The 20,336-nt window shown below is 44.4% G+C and overlaps 1 long non-coding RNA gene across 1 annotated transcript in view; it reads right to left on the bottom strand.

The window, feature by feature from the left end:
- Positions 1 to 530: 530 nt before the first annotated feature.
- Positions 531 to 20,336, bottom strand: part of LOC138792356 (uncharacterized) — an 80,348-nt gene continuing 60,542 nt past the window's right edge. Inside the window, exon 3 of the long non-coding RNA XR_011363132.1 lies at positions 531 to 2,080. This is a non-coding gene — a long non-coding RNA (uncharacterized lncRNA). The remainder of the gene's footprint in view (positions 2,081 to 20,336) is intronic.

Raw genomic sequence — 20,336 nt, 5'->3', positions numbered from 1 at the left:
TTCATCAGTTTATTTCAGTGGAGGTGCCAGAAGGAAAATGTATGAGCTGAAGATCTGGAATGGAACGTCAGACGTGATTGCATTGGTGCCTGTGACGATGGTGTGTGTAGTGATGCCTGTCCTATAGAGCTCAAGGACCACACCACCCACACCAACAAATGAGACAATGATTTATTATGCAGCTTTGCTTCGCTTTATTCCTAGGACATGGCTATAGAAGGTGCAGAAGTGACAGTCCTATCTGGGCCTTGGTCCAAAGGGGTTCCAATGGACCTGTTTTACAACAGAAGACACTAGTATTATAAGTGGTACATTGTAGATGATGGGAGCCAGGGGTGGCGTGTGCGGTGTTGTGGCTTCTGCGTGGGTGTAAGCTCACTTGGGCACTTGTCACGCTGGCCAGAAGTGGTGTTGTAACCCACCCCCTGCGTTTGAGGTTTGGATAACCCAAGTATGAATTGGTGTGTAGGTGCGGGTGCAAGAAATAATTGACCTGAGTCCAATGGCTTAACTAGGATAACTTGGTTTACTTTAGTACAATACAGGATAATATACTTTTGGTAACTGCAGGTGCAGGCAGAAGGTAGTGAGAGAAGTTGTGACAGTAAGGTAGAGCAGAGAAACATCTTGAGGGCCCTGCCCAATGTAGCAGTATACTCTGCAGGGATAGCATAGTAGAAGGTAGAAGTACAGAAGAAGAAGATACTCGTACTCACGTATAGATACCTTTGATCTGACCGGCTTATGCCCTATTGTGTCGGGATACCCGTCCTGCTAGGGTAGTGCGAGGTCCCAGGTCCCTGTGCTGGGTTGAGCAGACTTTCCAAGGTTTCCCGGAATAGCCATGCGGTGCAGTAGGATACGTAGACTTAACTGCTGATTTGTCCTACTGGGCTAAGTACCTAGCCTCAGGTATACTGCCCTGTGTAGTGTAGAAGGTATTCCTGACATGGAGACGGTTTGCCTCAGAGGACGTTCTCCCTCCTGAGGGGTCAAGCACTGCATGGTGGTTACTTGCATAAGAAGAAATCTCTTTGTCTCTTTGTCTTGCTCTCTCCAACACTCCTTACTAAGATCCACCCACCAGGAACTACCTCTTTTTATAGGGCTCCCTTAGCTAGTGAGGGATTGGTGGGGCTGTGTGTGTGTGTTTGTGTGTGTGTGTGAGAGAGAGAGAGAGAGAGAGAGAGTAGAAGTGATAGGGTAGATAAAAGGAGGAAAACATACCTGCACTTATGAGAAGAGCAAACATGTGACATTAAACAATTAACCCAATGCATCCTTCAGCTGTGCTCAATATAATACATACAAAGCATACAACAACGACACCTAGTGGGGGAAAACAAACAATACAGTTCTCCATCCCACTGTGAGAACCTGAGTGAGTTACTTTGCCCAGGTGCATAAGAAACATAGTGGCACACCTGTGCTGGGACACTACAGAAGCCCAGTTTAGTTCTGCAGTCTAGGGACCACTTAATTTCATTACATCAGCTACTATGAGGCCATTGGATATAGGGCCACCCCAATTGAATTAGGATGTAGACACACCCTGTCTAGAAGAACTAACTGCTTTGGCAAATAAGAGTATGGGGAATTGACTCAAGAGTAAAGAAAAGTGTGCAGAGGAGGAAACAAAGACCAGGCCCGCCTTCCTTGGGTGATATGGAAGACGGCTATACTGATTCTGAAATTGTTGCCTCATATATTATATAACACATTAGTTATATTAGGGCTAGACTATCAGGTACTCACTCTACCCCAGCAGACTACCAAAAATATTTTCAACTTTCAAAGCCAAGCGTCATCTTTGTAGTCTCTTCTGGCAATGTTTGTTGTGTCCTCCGGTGATGCCTTGTAGGTTCTTCTGTACGTTCAGAGAATAATGAGAGGACACTGTGGAGGGACGAACCAAATGACCCCAATTACTTAAAGTAATTATGACAGTGATATTGTTACTTCTCCAGGTACAGCACAAGCTGACCGTGACCTATAGCACCAGGCTTCTGCTTTGTAGACATTTATCTTACCAAAGACATCTGGCAAGATGTTCATACATGGGGAAATGCCTTTTGAAAATCTAATAGGAATAAGAAAACAACATAAAATACAAAATATCAAAATAAATAATTTACAGCCTCAATATCAAAGCATTAAAAAGTTTTGTTTTTTTTAACCTATTAGTAAACGGGGTGTCATTCCCTAGAATCTACTTATTCCCGTTGTGTTAGGTCACTTTTTATGGTTTTGCTGTGGTATCTGGTCCTCATGTTGTCTTGCTACAGACCAGATGGTCTTAATATTAGGCCCCCGGTCAGACACCACTATGGCCTATCATGTGTCTCGCGTCGCATCTCTATAGCGCAACTATGTGATGACGCGTCTTGGTTATTTTTAGCAGAGCTTTTGTCTGGTCAAGGTGTAATACAGCATTAGTGGGATTTCTGGGATTTCCCATCTGTGTAATGTCGCGGCCTCTGCTGTATGAGGTAGGGGCTCCTGTGATTGAGCGTGGCTCATGGTTTTGCTGTGGTATCTGGTCCTTATGTTGTCTTGCTACAGACCAGATGGTCTTAATATTAGGCCCCCGGTCAGACACCACTATGGCCTATCATGTGTCTCGCGTCGCATCTTTATAAAGCTGGGTTCACACTATGTATATTTGAGGCAGTATTTGGTCCTCAAGTCAGGTCCTCATAGCAACCAAAACCAGGAGTGGATTGAAAACACAGAAAGGCTCTGTTCACACAATGTTGAAATTGAGTGGATGGCCGTCATATAACGGTAAATAACTGCCATTATTTCAATATAACAGCCGTTGTTTTAAAATAACAGCAAAAATTTGCCATTAAATGACGGCCATCCACTCAATTACAACATTATGTGAACATAGCCTTTCTGTGTTTTCAATCCACTCCTGGTTTTGGTTGCTATACAGCCTCACAAATACAGCCTCAAATATACATAGTGTGAACCCAGCTTTATAGCGCAACTATGTGATGACGCGTCTTGGTTATTTTTAGCAGAGCTTTTGTCTGGTCAAGGTGTAATACAGCATTAGTGGGATTTCTGGGATTTCCTATCTGTGTAATGTCGCGGCCTCTGCTGTATGAGGTAGGGGCTCCTGTGATTGAGCGTGGCTCATGGCGTTTTCACCTGGATTCAGGGTAGTGACGTCAGATGTATTAAAGGGAATGAATCTTATAGATTTTTTTTTTTACTGATTACATTCAGATACTGGAATATCTTTTTTCCCTAATCTTTTTCTATTTTTTTATTGTAATTGTTTTCTTCATCTTATGTGTAGTCCATTTTTTTTAAAGGGGCAGCCATCTTGCCTGATCTAGTTTTACTGCATTTAGTGACATGCTTTACAGCAAGCCTAATGGACAGAGAGACAATGAACATCTCTGGACTTTGTTCTGTATGGGACACAGGGCCGGCGTCAGCACCCGGCTAAGTAGGGCAAATGCCGGGGCCCCCAGCTCCTCTAGGGGCCCACTCCCGTTTCTTACTACATTTTTTTTGTTAGTAAAAAAGAAAAAAAAGTGTAGTAACAAAGGGGACTGGGCCCCTAGAGGCCGCATGTGACAGTTAGGGGCCCGCCGATCCATACTGGGGCCCCCGAGCACCTGTCTTCCATCACAAATCTTCCCTACAGCCGAGTAGGAAAGAGGACCTTTGAGTCTGAAGGACCTTTGATGATGTCACGGGTCATGTGATCGGACACATGACCTGATAGAGGGCAGCAGGTAGGCTCTGCAAACTAAGTGTCCTGTATGTGCTGGTTCTTCTACTTGTTTTGTGTATAGAGGTCCTGCTGTAATATATCTATATCTATTACAGCAGGATATATATATATATATATATATATATATATTACAGCAGGACCTCTATACACAAAACAACTAGATATCTGTATCTATCTATCTATCTATCTATCTATCTCCTATCTATCTATCTATCTATCTATCTATCTATCTATCTATCTATTTCCCTATCTCCTATCTATCATATGAACATGGTGAGACCTCTAGTTCTCCTATATTCAGGCCCTGCAGTGATATACAGTGTGTGTGTGTGTATATATATATATATATATATATATATATATATATATATATATACACACACACACTGTATATCACTGCAGGGCCTGTATATAGGAGAACTAGAGGTCTCACCATGTTCATATTATAAATATATATATATATATATATATAATGCTGGTGCTGCTAGTTCTCTAGTATACAGCTCCTGCTCTGTGTGTGTGTATGTATATACACACACACACACAGAAGGAGCTGTATACTAGAGAACTAGCAGCACCAGCATGATATATATATATATAATCCTGTGACTGGGTCTGACTCCTCTAGAGTCCTGACTACTGCAGAGATCAGGAGATACAGGAGGAGAAAGATATGCAGCAGCCGCATGTTTCTTCTGCTGCAAATCTTTCCTCGCCTGTCTCTCCATGATTTGCTCCTCAAAGGGGCCCGCCGAGGCTCTGTCGCCCAAGGGCCCACAAAAAGCTGGAGCCGGCCCTGATGGGACACATTGGTAAGCATGCTCTGTGACCTCTGTTACCTTCACAGGTTATTCCATAGGGAGGGGGAGAATGAGCTGCTATTGTCTTTGCTATCTACTCTTTTCACCTTTCACTCAAATGTTGTACAGATCACTTTCCAGCAGCCTAATTCTTATCACAAACAAAACAGAAAGTCTTGGCTTAATTTTAGGCCTAGTGGCCAGATAAAAAAAAAAAAAAACAGGATGATTTTAGAAGATATAGGGGGAGATTTATCAAACTGGTGTAAAGTGAAACTGGCTCAGTTGCCCCTAGCAACCAATCAGATTCCATCTTTCATTTTCCAAAGAGTCTGTGAGGAATGAAAGGTGGAATCTGATTGGTTGCTAGGGGCAACTAAAACAATTCTACTTTACACCAGTTTGATAAATCTCCCCTATAGTTTACAATAGAAAATTAAAAATAAACAAAAAATATACTTAACTTAAAAACCTAATTTAAACAAAAGGTCATTTTCTGATGACACATGCCCTTTAAGAATGAGAGGCACCAGAGCTTTGTGGTTACAGAAAAAGATCTCTGTTACAACATGCTTATTGGTTAGTTTTTAGTGGTTGCAGCCAGTTTCACAAAGCACAACGGCACGGCCATAAAGAGAACGACTGCCAACCACAGCGCAAATAACGAACATAATAAATAGAGATGAGCGAACCTCGAGCACGCTCTTATTAATCCGAATCCAAGTGTGCGGATAGCTTTTAAGAAATACAACTCCTACCTGCAGGCTGTCAGAACACGCTGAGAGTTACAGTTCTGCAAAAGTTGGAGAATCGCTGTGAGTAGTGAACTGAGATGGAACAGGCATTACATAGCAAGAGAAGGATTTAAAGGGAATGAACAATCTAAGCAATAAAAGTACCATAAAGCTGCAGTGCTGATTTATCTCTGCTGCCCCCTACTGGTGAACACTGTCCACTACTGTAAGAGAACTGACAATTACAATACAACACAAAGTACTGTGTAGACCTAATGTGACCTAATTACACTAGCTGCACACAGATTTATACAGTTCAGTAGAACAATGTAAACCACTGATTCTTACAGAGCCAGCTATTGTAAAACTACAACTGGAACTACTGTTAGTTCCATTAAGCAGCTCCAAACAGTATCCTGTCTGGTTTAGCAGATGATACAGGTTCCTTTGGTTTTGACCGTTCGTGGTCACGGATTTTTAGAACCAGGAGAAGCACTTAGCTAAGCTCTTCACTCTCCATGACACTGCAGGAGATGATTTCTATGGACTTACAATGGAGACTCCTGCACAAGGACAGAAAAGGCAGCAAGCTGGGAAGTAACATTTTTACCCATAGCCATGAGATGGTTGGTGGTAGATCCTACAAAACAGGAGGGGGGATTGAAATGGTCCATGTTATACATAGATCATGTGGTCATGCTGTATGATAATGAATTATGCTGCCATCTGGTGGTGGATTTGTAAGTTGGTAATGAGGTAAGTTCCCATCTCACACAGGGCTCTACTGTATAGTCCTAACATTGTAGAAAGTTCTAGTGTGTCTAGGAGCAACTTTCAAGGCGAACCTTCCCCTCCCAGGAGAGAATGGGTTTCAAGCCGAATGAGAGAGTGTCTGTCCTCCTTCATAACACTCGGACTAATCCAAAGACCTGTCTGACAGGATAACAAGAGGATTTACAGAGAAGTGGAAGAGTATACAGAAACCATGAAGAGAGGTGTGTATAGGTGCCTCTAAGCTTATCTGGGACCTGCAAGGGCTTCAAGCCGAGCCCAGAGATTAGGGATCATATTTCATGAAGTCCTGCATGCTGCAGAGGACACTGCACCTTAAAGGTAATATTGTCACCTCCTTTCTGTATGAGGACTTCTCTACACAGCTGTAAAGCCTAAATTCTGCAGTTTTCATATCTTACTTCATTATAGATTTCTTGGTGCTTGGTCCAGTGAAAAATGCTTTTTTTTTATTGTTGATGGTTTGTGCCACTTGGGCGGGGCTTCACATCCACTGTGCCACTTAGCCTAGCCTACATCCTCACTATGACATAATTGGCATCTAGGCTCCGCCCCGAGACAGAGTGAGAGATGAAACAACAGATTCTCCTTTTCCCTATACTACTCAGGAGAGGCTGTTTTGTCTCCGCCCTTGACCAGCTGATCACTGTGTGAAGTCAGTGGTGGGCGGGGTTACAGATAAGGTGTTACAGCTTGCTTGGCAACAGAAGGGACAGAGATCATGTGACCTCTGTCTCAGAAGGGAGGGGGAGGACATAGGAGTGGAGCAGGCAGTGAGGATTTTCAGAAGCTTCAGGGTGAGTCAGGATGTGCGGTAGACAAACAGTTCAGTTCTTTTAGGGTAGCTTCACACGTACCGACTCGCAGCGTTAATAACGCTGCGAGTCGGCTAGGTCCTGGCAGATCCCTTTCATTACATACACCGAGCGGTCTGAACGACCGCTGCGTGTATGTAATTTTGCCGGCAGCTCAACCCCTTCAGCTGCGCCTGGCGCCCGCTCTGTATACATTACCTGTCCGCGCTGCACGGGGTCCCGGCGTACTGCTCTCCCACCCGGCCAATCAGTGTGTTGCCCTGCCGCAGCCACTGATTTGCCGGGCGGGAGAGCAGTACGCCAGGACCCCGTGCAGCGCGGACAGGTAATGTATACAGAGCGGGCGCCGGGCGCAGCTGAAGGGGTTAAGCGGCCGGCAGAATTACATACAAGCAGCGGTCGTTCAGACCGCTCGGTGTATGTAATGAAAGTGATCTGCCAGGACCTAGCCGACTCGCAGCGTTATTAACGCTGCGAGTCGGTACGTGTGAAGCTACCCTTAATAGAAACCTATTACACACAAGCTTAGATAATGGGTGGGGGATTGAACAGGGTTAAATCTTTCCTACCTGGAGTTCCCCTTTAGGCTTTCTCAGACCCGATACATATTCTAATAAACTGTGCCTAAGGGTACCTTCTCATTCCATCATCCAAACTGCTGTAAAACCTTAAAGAGAGTGTTCTTCCAGTGGAAGATTTACCCCTAAGGTTTTCTAAGTAAACGACTGTTATGTTCATTGCATCAGCATATCTGATTGTATTGCTGCCCCCATAGAACCAAGGGCATCCCACTTTTTAAATACCATACATGCCATGAATGGTGTACCCTGGGGGACTACTACCAAGTGCACCCCACTGTTGATGTGACAACCTGGAAGTATGTGAGAAGAACAGTGGATCTGCTATATACACTATGACATCAACGTTGGTGACCTTAAAGGGAATCAGCACCAAAGTACATACAGACCTTGTGGTATGGGATCGTACAGTAAATGAACAAAGTGTGAAAGGAGCCTTACAGGAGATGAGGAAATACTGTGTGAAGAATACCTAGAGAAGACCAAAAACTAAGTAGAAAGATGGAAAGATAGGTAATGCACTAGAAATGTGCACTCTCTCCTCTCTCACAGCATGCAATCTCATTAGACTGAGAAGGGGTTACTGCAGCTGCAGCTCCCTCCCCCTCCTCTCGCCTTCTTCCTTTCTTCTATTTAGGGTTTTATACTAGATGTATTTTTGGCTTAAAATTGTTTCTTTCAAATCAACTGGTTTCAGAAAGTTATATAGATTTGAAATATACTTCTATTTAAAAATCTCAAGTCTTCTAGTATTTATCAGCTGCTGTATGTCCTGCAGAAAGTGGTGTATTCGTTCCAGTCTGACACAGTGCTCTCTGTTGCCACCTCTATCCATGTCAGGAACTGTTCAGAGCAGCAACAAATCCCCATAGAAAACCTCTACTGCTCTGGACAGTTCCTGACATGGTTAGAGGTGGCAGCAGAGAGCAGTGTTTCAGACTGGAAATAATACACCACTTCCTGCAGGACATACAGCAGCTGGTAAGTATGGGAAGACTTGAGTTTTTTTTAAATAGAAGTAAATTACAAATCTGAATCCAGTTGATTTGAAAGAAAAGGATTTTCACTGGACAACCCCTTTAACAGAGACCTTGCAGGCAGGAGACTTACGGCCTGCTTCATTGTGAGGAATATGTTACTTCTTCAAGGTAAGCCATTGTACAAAGGGTCATGTTTTTACATGCTTATTGATTTATGACAAAACACATCCTGATATGTATACTTTATGCAGCCCTCATGTAAGTCTATAGAATGGTTGTATACACATCATAAGACGTCTTAGAATTCCAAAGCCCTACCAGCAGACAAAAGCCTTCCGTTCTGCTTTTCTGTATTATGCCAAATTCAATGCGCAGTCTTCTTGCCGTTATCTTGAAGAAAGAGACGGCTTTATCTCATTTACGTTTTGTACATCGGTGGTTTAGAAATGTAAACATAATGCAATACAATACTCTCTGCCTGCGAGGATCACACCATTGTGCGCCACCAAATTCTCCTCTATTGGATGAAGTTAAGGGGGGAGATTTATCAAACCTGGTGTAAGGTGAAACTGGCTCAGTTGCCCCTAGCAACCAATCAGATTCCACCTTTCATTCCTCAGAGACTCTTTGGAAAATGAAAGGTGGAATCTGATTGGTTGCTAGGGGCAACTGAGCCAGTATCACTTTACACCATGTGCCGACTCGTCTCCGATCTTCAGTCAGCGATGTCATCTTCGGATGGCCGGGCCGAATCCCTCCGAGCATCCTGAGTGCCCGCCGCCCTCTTCAGCGTCATCAGCTGCTCAGCCGCGATTGGCTGAGCCAAACTGTGCTCAGCCAATCGTGGCTGAGCATTTGATGACGCTGTAGAGGGCAGCTGGCACTAAGGACGCTCGGAGGGATTCGGCCCGGCCGTCCGAAGACGACGTTGCTGACTGAAGATCGGAGACGAGTCGGCACGTGACAGGTATGTATAGCGCACCACACTTCCGGGTACACAAGTGGGGGTGGTGGGACAGGGGGAAGGGGGCCATTCACAGACATAACATACATTACAAAGTTGTATAACTTTGTAATGTGTGTTATTCTGTCAATAATTCTTTACCGCCACACTACCCCTTTAACGTGCTACGGCTAATAGGGGAGGTTTGTTGTGTTTGGCTATCTCTCCTCCTAGGCATGTGTTCACATTGGATACATTTTGCTGTAATTCCATGTGTTTTTCTGTCTCAGATTTGTCAAAAGCACGTTCTCCGGATTAAAGGGGAATTCCGACATCAGAAAAAATATATATAAACATTCCACAGAAGTGTATAGCGTTGCTTACCTGTTGCTTAATTTTGAAACCACTAAAAATCCACTGTAAAATCTTAGTTCTGTACTTCCTGGTTGAGCAGTTACTCAGTACTATAATTCCCAGAATGCATTGCTTTCCCTCAGCTTTTCATCACCGTCCTCCCACCCTGACTATTCCACTCCCACAGCACTCCTGCCAGTTTCATATTGCATTTCACTGCAGATTATTTTATATTGAGGTTGCAGCACCTGTTGCTTTATTCACCTAAGGCAGCATGTTGTGTTCACACCGCACTCTCTGTAAATGTCCCTATAACAATATATATGTATCTGTGTATGTGACAGAAAGATAGCAATGTAGGCTAGAGGGGCTGGTCAGAGATGGTGACATCACTCAGGGTGGGGCTAGAAAGAGGGAGGAGCCAGGGAGCTGGTAATTTTTTTCCCTTCATCCTTGTTGCAGTTTTGTGTACTTTAATTATTATGCTAATGAGGCAATTTGTTGTACTAGGGGCGGGGCTACCTCCCACTGCGCTAATCTGCCCCAGCCGGCCAGTTCCTTCTAATGAATATCCATCTGCAGTCATGAGCGCCGGAGTGACGTCACTGTAGAGCGATGCCCCAATATTCATTTGAAGGGCCGGCCAGGGTACATCAGTGCACTGATGGTTGCAATCCTGCCCCAATTTCCCCCTGAGTGTGAGTTCAAGGGTCACCATTCCCTTACAAACAGGACAATGGAAAATTAAAGGGGTACTCCGGTGAATTTTTTTTTCTTTAAAATCAACAGGTGTCAAAAAGTTATATAGATTTGTAATTTATTTGTATTTACAAATATCCAGTCTCCTAGTACTTATCAGCTGCTGTATGTCCTGCAGGAAGTGGTGTAGTCTCTCCAGTCTGACACAGTGCCCTATGCTCCCACCTCTGTCCGTGACAGAAACTGTCAAGAGCAGGAGAGGTTTTCTATGGGGATTTACTGCTGCTCTGGACAGTTCCTGACATGGACAGAGGTGGCAGCAGAGAGCACTGTGTCAGACTGGAAACAAAACACCACTTCCTGCAGAACAAACCGCAGCTGATAAGTACTGGAAGACTTGAGATTTTAAACTAGAAGTAAACTACAAATCTGTATAACTTCCTGACACCAGTTGATTTGAAAGATTTTTTTACCCTCACTGGAGTACCCCTTTATCTAGAAGTGCCACTTCTCTTTGGAGGCTACCCCTTACTTACCTTGGTGTATATCATAGTCACCTTTCAATATATGTCGGACACAGCCATGACTGCTAAGCCACTACTATTTTACACGCACATTTTTCCTGACTACCACAACTACATGCAATAGTGTGCAGGGCCCAACCCTTGTGTACCTAGAGTTTGGTCCCTGATCACTAAGTGGCCACATGGCGGAGTCAAAGTCCCTAATACAGAACCACTTACATTGAAACAGCAATAGCAATAACAACCAGCCCAAAGACCTTATAGGAGGTTGACCAACTCGAAAAAATATATTTTTTAAAGGAGGCAGATTGGTTTTGTAAATTAAGAAAAGAGTAAGTTTTTTCCCCCGCTCTCTCTCCTCTATGTATTAATTATCTGCGCCTATTATAAAGCGCAGAAAAGTATCAGTTTCCTGTATCAGCCGCCCACTCCAGTTCAGCTGCTTCACTTAATATTAAGAAAGTGCTGGAAATAAGAGTGTTTCTTTCAGATTACAAGATCAAACTCTCGCCTGGGAAGAGCCGAGGCTCAGCGAGCTGACGACAAATATTTGCACCGAAATGGAAAAGACCCAAATGTTTGCAATAATTTACTTAAACAGCTCAAGGCTGCTGCAAAATACTTGTAAAATATACGTCTCTGGTGATCGTGGATAATCTGTGCTGAATGTTTCAGGGTCCCAAGTCAAATACAGATGGAAATTATCTGAATCAGAAAGGAATGTACTGTATAGGCAATTGCTGGGTGACACTGGAGTCATGATATATAACCTCCATCCTAAAATCCCATAAATCCTGGTAAGGCATTTAGGAGATTTCTTGGAACTATAATACTGCCTACTATATACTGCACCTATATACAAGAATATAACTACTATAATACTGCTCCTATATACAAGAATATAAATACTATAATACTGCTCCACTATACAAGAATATAACTACTATAATACTGCCTCGTATATACAAGAATATAACTACTATAATACTGCTCCTATATACAAGAATATAACTACTATAATACTGCTCCACTATACAAGAATATAACTACTATAATACTGCCTCCTATATACAAGAATATAACTACTGTAATACTGCCCCTATATACAAGAATATAACTACTATAATACTGCTCCTATATACAAGAATATAACTACTATAATACTGCTCCACTATACAAGAATATAACTACTATAATACTGCTCCTATATACAGGAATATAACTACTATAATACTGCTCCTATATACAAGAATATAACTACTATAATACTGCTCCTATATACAAGAATATAACTACTATAATACTGCTCCAATATACAAGAATATACGTTTTATAATACTGCCCCCTATATACAAGAATATAACTACTATAATACTGCCTCGTATATACAAGAATATAACTACTATAATACTGCTCCTATATACAAGAATATACATACTATAATGATGTTCCTATATACAAGAATATAACTACTATAATACTGCCCCCTATATACAAGGATATAACTACTATAATACTGCACCTATATACAAGAATATAACTACTATAATACTGCTCCTATATACAAGAATATAACTACTATAATACTGTCCCTATATACAGGAATATAACTAATGTAATACTTATCCCTATATACAGGAATATAACTACTATAATACTGCTCCTATATACAAGAATATAACTACTATAATACTGCTCCTATATACAAGAATATAACTACTATAATACTGCCCCTTTATATAAGAATAAAACTACTATAATACTGCTCCTATATACAAGAATATAACTACTATAATACTGCCCCTATATACAAGAATATAACTACTATAATACTGCTCCTATATACAAGAATATAACTACTATAATACTGCTCCTATATACAAGAATATATCTACTATAATACTGCTCCTATATACAGGAATATAACTACTATAATACTGCTCATATATACAAGAATATAACTACTATAATACTGCCCCTATATACAGGAATATAACTACTATAATACTGCTCCTATATACAGGAATATAACTAATATAATACTGCTCCTATATACAAGAATATAACTACTATAATACTGCTCCTAGTATGTCATATGGGGCTTTCTCAAGTTTCCCTTGACAGATAGAGTTGGTGGAGATAGGAGTTGGATAGAATGGATTCTTACTGCCCGGCCCCTTTGTTCTCGGAGGGTTAAGCTGGTGCCAGAGCAGTTTGGAAGTGGTTTACCCTTCCTCTACCCATAGGGAATACATAAACATTCGGCCATGCTAAACATTCATGAGTATGGGGTGGACGGAAGAGATAACTGTTGGTCTAACAATCATTCGGCAGGTGTATAGACACTAGAGATGAGCGAACCTCAAGCATGCTCGAGTCGATCCGAACCCGAACTTTCGGCATTTGATTAGCGGTGGCTGCTGAACTTGGATAAAGCCCTAAGGCTATGTGGAAATCATGGATATAGTCATTGGCTGTATCCATGTTTTCCAGACGACCTTAGATAAGCCACTGCTTATCAAATGCCGAAAGTTCGGGTTCGGATTGTCTCGAACCTGGACCCGGTTCGCTCATCTCTAATAGACACCTTAAAATGTGCACAGTACGGTTTACAAAACGAGTGCTCACCAGACGGTACTTTGTTCAATGGCTGGTCAATCATCCACCACCTTCTGTCAATGTCTATGGTTGTCTATGCAAGTTGTGGCGGAGAAGAAAGAATGATTGAAGGGTTATCTTCATGGTGGCCACACACCATAGTTATTTCTCCCGTCCTCCTGATACACATGAGTTCTCCATGGGGAGAAGTAAGTCACATCCAGACAGCTCTGGCAGCGACTTATCTCTCTGAGAACAAAGGGGTAAGACAGCGATTTTCCATTATGTCCGACCCCCTCACATCATCTGTCGGTGGGGTCCTGGCAGGTTCCCATAAACCCTAAACTAACAGGAGAGCGGCGGGTTTGGTTGACGTATGTATAAAATGTATGGGGACCTTAAGGTTTTTCCCACCTACTTGCAAAGCAGATTGGAACAAGGATGGCTTGGTCCTCATAAGGTGGATCTTTGATACAAACGTCGTTTAATTCTTCATAGAGCCTTCACCTGAATACCTTCAAACATCTTTAAGATGGATTGGAACTTATACCACCCATAGCATCAAACCTCACCAAAAAGTTTTGTGTCTTTTTGACCAACCTCAATCACTTTGTAATTAGATATCCATGTAAAGTAATGAGACATCAAACTACTCTTACACCATGTAGAGCAGGGATCGGGATCCTTCAGTCTTCCAGCTGTTGCAAAACTACAATTCCCATCATGCCTGGACAGCTGGAGGGCCGAGGGTTCCCCATCCCTGATGTAGAGTATATAGAGTATGTATTCTGCTTGAACTTTTCCCAACTTGGCTCTTCTTTTTTAACTCCCCCCCCCCCCCCCCCGAAATGATATTAACTTGCTTTTCTTTTCGAGTTCTCGTGTAACCTGGAGCAATTTATCTCAGGTCTCCACCCGATCCTAGGGAACAATAATTAACTCTGAGGTATTCCATAAAAATGTGTTCCAGAACCTTTGGATTGCTGCGAGGAATTACGGCGTGACTCAGTCAGGGTGTTCACTGCACAGGGCAGATGTTATAGCATTGGATCAAGGCTCTTAGTGGCACTTCTGTAAAGGTGGGCCGGGGGGGGGGGGTGTCACTTTTTCTGATTTCAGCCTCTGTGCTCCGCGGTACCGCTGATGTAACCCTGTAGGGTTCTCCATGTGACGTGCATTGGCTCCTTTCCATAACATAACCCGAATTTCTGACCTCCAGGGACTGATGTGTCGATAATGTTCCGCAGGCTCTTTTCCCTCTGCCAGGATTGTGCGAGATACATGATGTCATCTTTGGAATTTCTAAATAATATTTGGTTGGCATGGGTGCAGACGCTGCAATTCTTCGACCTTCGGATTACATTAAACAAAGGGTTTCTCTATCTCCTACGGAACGAGCTCTGAAATGAGCAGGGAACAAATATCTATGCGAAAGGGGAAGAATTTAACTACAGATTCTATTAGGGTTTTTAAAGAATTAGTAAAATAAATACTTTTAAGATGTCATCGGTAGGTATTTCAAGTCATGTTGCCATATGCCGGGGAGCTTGTGCGGTGTTGTGGCAACCCTGTGGGTGTAGGGTCACTTGGGCACTTGTCACGGTAGCCTGGCATGGCATTGGAACCCACCCATGGATAAACAGGCCCCCACGCCCAAGGTTCGGATAACCCAAGTGTAACCTGGTGTGTAGGTGCGGTTACAAGAAGAATAGTGGAGTAGTGGAGCATCTTGAGGGCCCAGTCCAATGAAGCTGTGTACTCTGCCGGGATAGCGTAGTTGAGGATACAAGAAGAAGAAGTACTTGTACTCACATATAAATCTCTTTTTGATCTGACTGTCTTATACCCTATAGTGTTGGGGTACCCGTCTTGCTAGGGTAGTACGAGGTCCCAGGTCCCTGCACTGGGTTTAGCAGACTTCCCATGGTTTCCCAGAATAGCTGTGCATTACAGTAGGATACTTACAGTCTTCTTTCCAGAAAAATGAATGTATCATTCAAGGATTAGGCACCATTCCTATATATTAGACTTTTTAGGGAATAATTTATGGTGCTTCTGGTAGGGGTGTCTGTCACCCATGTTGATGAGTGTGTTGAGGTATACTTCTCCCCCCATCACATCTCAGTATGGAAAGACTGGCAAAACATCAGGTTGAAAGTTTAAGGGCACCAATATCTGAAAACTATCCGGTTCAAAGATGTCTTTTTCAGAGGGTCCCGACGCCCGATATTTTGAGATCTAACCCTGTTGGCCAAATTACGTAGAAATTGCCCTGGGTAGGACAATCCATTTAAGGCTGTTTTCTTTATTAACCATTTTTATTATGTCCTTTACCCATAAAATTCCTAAGACACTTAAAAAATTATGTAGGTGCTACATGGCCACTATCTTCTAGAGACAACATGACTCTTGTCTCCAGTTTGGGTGGAGTTTGGTAAGTTTCATTGAAAGGAAGGAAGCCTAATTACAAACCACACCAGAACTGGAGACAAGAGTGTTGTTGTCTCTGGAAGAAATTGGGCAAGTTTTTCTAAAGGCCCTATTATATGAAACGATTATCGGCCGATACAGGCCGTTACCGCCAATAATAGTCTTGTGTAATAGAAGCCAATGATCAGCCAACATGAATGATGTCGGCTGATCGTTACTGTCGTTTGTCTTTCAACATGTTGAAAGACAAATGACCAGGATAGCAGCGATCTGCTGCTGTTGTTCCATGGAATAGGACTGGCAGGAGCAGCAGACTGCCACTATCCTCTATGGGCTGCCCTGTTAATCAAGCCATCACCTGGGCAGCCCCCCCGCAGCTTTCCGCACCCTCCCACTTTACTCAACTGCTCGTTGCTGATGCGTGTAATAGCGCCAACAGCGAGCGGGGAAAGAAGAAAAAGCGAGCGTTGACAGTGCTGGTTTGCTTCTCTCTGTCTCCCCGTGCAATAGGGGCTTAAAGTGACACTGTCTCCTCCTTTTTGTATTCTGACATCTCTACACAGGTGTAATGGGTAAATTTAGCGTTTTTCATACCTTATTTTATATCATACGTCATGGTGCTTGTTCAAGTAAAAAGTCATCTTTTATCAACTGCAAATTGCGTTAAGTGGGCGGGGCCTTGTGGCATTAACACCACTTAGCCCCGCCCACAACACCACCGTTGGCCCCGCCCCCTCGTTGGCCATTGGAACAGGCTGGTCGAAAGGTCCCCCTTTACGTCGGCCAACCGATGGGCCTCAAGGGGGCGGGACCAACGGTGCCTTTGTGGGCGAGGCTATGTGGCGCTAATGCGGTGAGGCCACGCCCACTTAATACAATCTGCAGTTGATAAAAGGAAACTTTTTACTTGAACAAACACCATGACGTATGATATGAAATAAGGTATGAAAAACGCTAAATTTACCCTTTACACCTGTGTAGAGATGTCAGAATGCACAAAGGGGGTGACAGTGTCACTTTAAGGCTGGATAACCCCTTTAAGGGGTAATTTGGAGAAAAAAATATTTTCAATTTAACTTGTGCAAGAAGGTTATGCATTGTAAATGTTGTAAATTAATTTTATTTAAAAAAAACAAAACAAAAACCTCTTCACGTACTTATCAGTTGCTTTTTACCCTGCAGGAAGCTGTGTATATCTTCCAGTCTTGCACAATGCTCTCTGCTGCCATCTCTGTCCGTGTCAGGAACTGTCCAGAGCAGTAGCAAATCCCCATAGAAAACCTCTCCTGCTCTGGACTGTTCCTGACATGGACAGAGGTGGCAGCAGAGAGCACTGCGTCAGACTAAAAAAAGGATACGGGGGGCGTGGCGAGCCGCGGATGGGAGCAGTCGCAGAGTGAGAGAGCTCCGGAGCCGCACAGCTAATATAACAGACCCAGACCAGCTACAACTTACCCCACTGTCCCTGACCGATCAGGGGACGGTGAGCGGAGCCTCCGGTCTTCTCTGGCCGACGGCGAGCCCGGTTCCTGCTGCTCCAGCGGACACCCGGAGGGATACGTGGGACGCCGCCGCCGGAGTGCTGCAGCCGCGGCCATCTTCCTCTGGCGGCCCAGTCCTCACGGATCCAGCGATCCCTCTTAGTAGCGGGTACGCAGCCTGACCCGAACCTCAGCCTCTGGGACGGCCGCTCCTGGGAAAACGGGCTCGGGACCCGGCGGAAGAACAGCAGCCCTGGTCCCCACGTGCTGCGGCGCCATCTTGCCTCCTCGCACGCCGCTGCCTCAGGCCTGGTGAGTCACCCTCCCCCCCCGGCTCCAACACCATAGCCGGCCTCCCCTGACGCTGCGGACCTGACAGCAAGGGGGACGGGTCCCATAACCTGCTCCCATCCCCTCCTGCTGGGCAGAATACACACCGGATTGCTCCGGATACTATAAGCCCCCAGGGGAAAGGGCTCTGCAGGCAGGCAACAGGCCGCAGCCCAGGTTCTCTGTACTGAGGCGCCATCTTGCCTTCCGGACCTTCACTCCGGCGGCGGCCCCACATTACCCCTTCTCTACCTCCTGCTGCAAGAGGTGCTGCTTCCCCTCTGGCTTTTGATCCAGCACACACAAACACCGGTGCCCTGGACTCTTCATCCCCTTCTATCCCCCCCGGTGCTGCTTCCATACGGCCCCCCAGACTCTTAAAGGGCCAGCAGCTCATTTCTACATTCATGATGGCCTCTTTGAAACCACCTAAAAAGGACAAAAATAAACCCAATGATGACAATGTGGCCGCCCCTGTCAGAACCTCACAAACAGCCACCAGGTCAGCTGCCCAGCGCTCTTATGGGGGCAGACACTCAGACTCAGACTCTGAAGCATCCCTTATGGGACCCTCTTCCCCACAGGAGGTACGTGACCTGCTCTCACAACTCCCCACTAAAAGGGACCTGCAATCCCTCATCACTGAAGTAAAAGATGCTTTTAAAGTGGAGATTGCGGCGGTGAGGAAGGACATTCAGCATATTGCATTACGGGTGGGAACCCTGGAAGAAGACCACGACTCTACGCGTGCCTATATCTCCACCTTACAGTCCACTGTGTCAGTGCAAGTGCGATGCCCTGGCCCCTGGGGGCCACTTCCGCAGTGCTGGTGTTATGAGCGGGCAATGACCGAGGTAGCTGCAGGGGTTATACTTGTCACGGTATAGGCCTGAGGGCAGCTGTAGGGCCGGTCTGTGGAATCTGCGGGTGATGATGGGCATGCGATTCTTCGCTGCACTTAGTCAGGGCACCAGTTAGTGGACACCAATGCCAGGGTTCAGTAACAGCGGTTTTATTATAGATGAGGTAACTAGTAGCAACAGTTCTGTCCGGATGCAACCGGGTATATAGCAGGCTTTGACAAATAAAGCAGGAGTGGTGCTGCATAGGCTGTGAGAATACGTGCCGGATGATGGGAGTAGGAGTATGAGAGGAATAGCGTTGCTGGGTGGATTAGCTTGAGAATAATACTTGCTGTGAATCCTTGCAGCGATGAGGAGAGATAACGGAATGACACCCAGATGAGAGAGAAGAATCCGGTCACTTGAGCAGGCAGATACAGCCGAAGACTTGAATACTGCAGAGCATCTGATCCACACTTCTAGTGGTGAAGTGGGAGCTGCAGAGAAGAAGCCCAACTCCTCTGAGGCAGGAGAGGGACGACACACATCCTCCTTGCTTGGAAGCAGGGGGAAGACTAACTTGTTAGGAGGAAGTGGGAGGTCACATGGTTGCTCCTGGCCAGAACTAGTCGGCCATTGGAGGAACCATGGTTACAGGTCACGTGATCAACAGCCTTGCATACCACTGTACACTGTAATAATACACAGGAATACATGACAATACACATGAAAATGCACATTACCAGAGAATACTAGGGGAAAACCAGCAGCAGTTGCAGTGCAAACACTTACCAGAACAGGCATTGACACAGCAATAGAAATGGCCATAATAGGAGTAGTAGTCTGCATGTTCTGGGACACTGCATACCTCCCTAGCAAATTTGAGCCGACCTCGGCGAATCTAGAAGGCAGCAAACATGAATAGACTGGACAATCAAACAACAGGAATGAATGATGAGAGTGAGTGTGATGAGGTGTGTGTTTCCCACGCCCAAGGCACAGGTGAGAGAGAGAGAGGATGAGAAACCCTAGTGGCAGGACTTCACCTAGGGGTGCCTAACGTACTCTGGCGACCAGGTAGCTAGTGCGTGAACCATCTGACGTGTAAGCCAGGACAACTTAACTGCTGGCGGGTGACCCTCCATATTCCAGCCAGTTAGACAGTAGGTTTTCTGTTAAATTTGTTACCCTACTGGAGGAGAACGTGAAGACCTGTGTACTATCTTGGCGTGTCTGAGTAGTGTCTTGGATACCTGGAAGAGAAAAGAACAAAATAATAAAAGCAAACATACATGGGGAGCTCCCTTTCATACCACTCAATCACACACACAAGCACTCCACAGGCCAAACACACGAAAAGGTATCCAAGGTGCGATATGTATGGACCAGTGTGAATATTAGGTAAGACTATGTGTGATAACTACTGCGCTGGGACAAGACAGAGGTAAACAAATACTGGAAACAAAAGGAAGGGAAACACAAAAGACAACAAATACTGCGAGGTCTTGAGGAGAACTGGCTCACATGAATCTGAATGAAAATCTGAGAAAAATCTGCATGAAAATCTGAGGAAAATTTGCATACGAACTGGCTCAACTAAATTTTTCCAGCTATAGATATGATAATAATACACAATAATGAGACTGGATGAGAAAATACACTCCTACATAAACTGGACTTTCTCT

The sequence above is a fragment of the Dendropsophus ebraccatus genome, chromosome 5 (assembly GCF_027789765.1).
Source record: "Dendropsophus ebraccatus isolate aDenEbr1 chromosome 5, aDenEbr1.pat, whole genome shotgun sequence".
Taxonomy (NCBI): domain Eukaryota; kingdom Metazoa; phylum Chordata; class Amphibia; order Anura; family Hylidae; genus Dendropsophus; species Dendropsophus ebraccatus.
The sequence above is the reverse complement of the archived record's forward strand: the minus strand, read 5'-3'. Positions and strand labels throughout refer to the sequence as shown.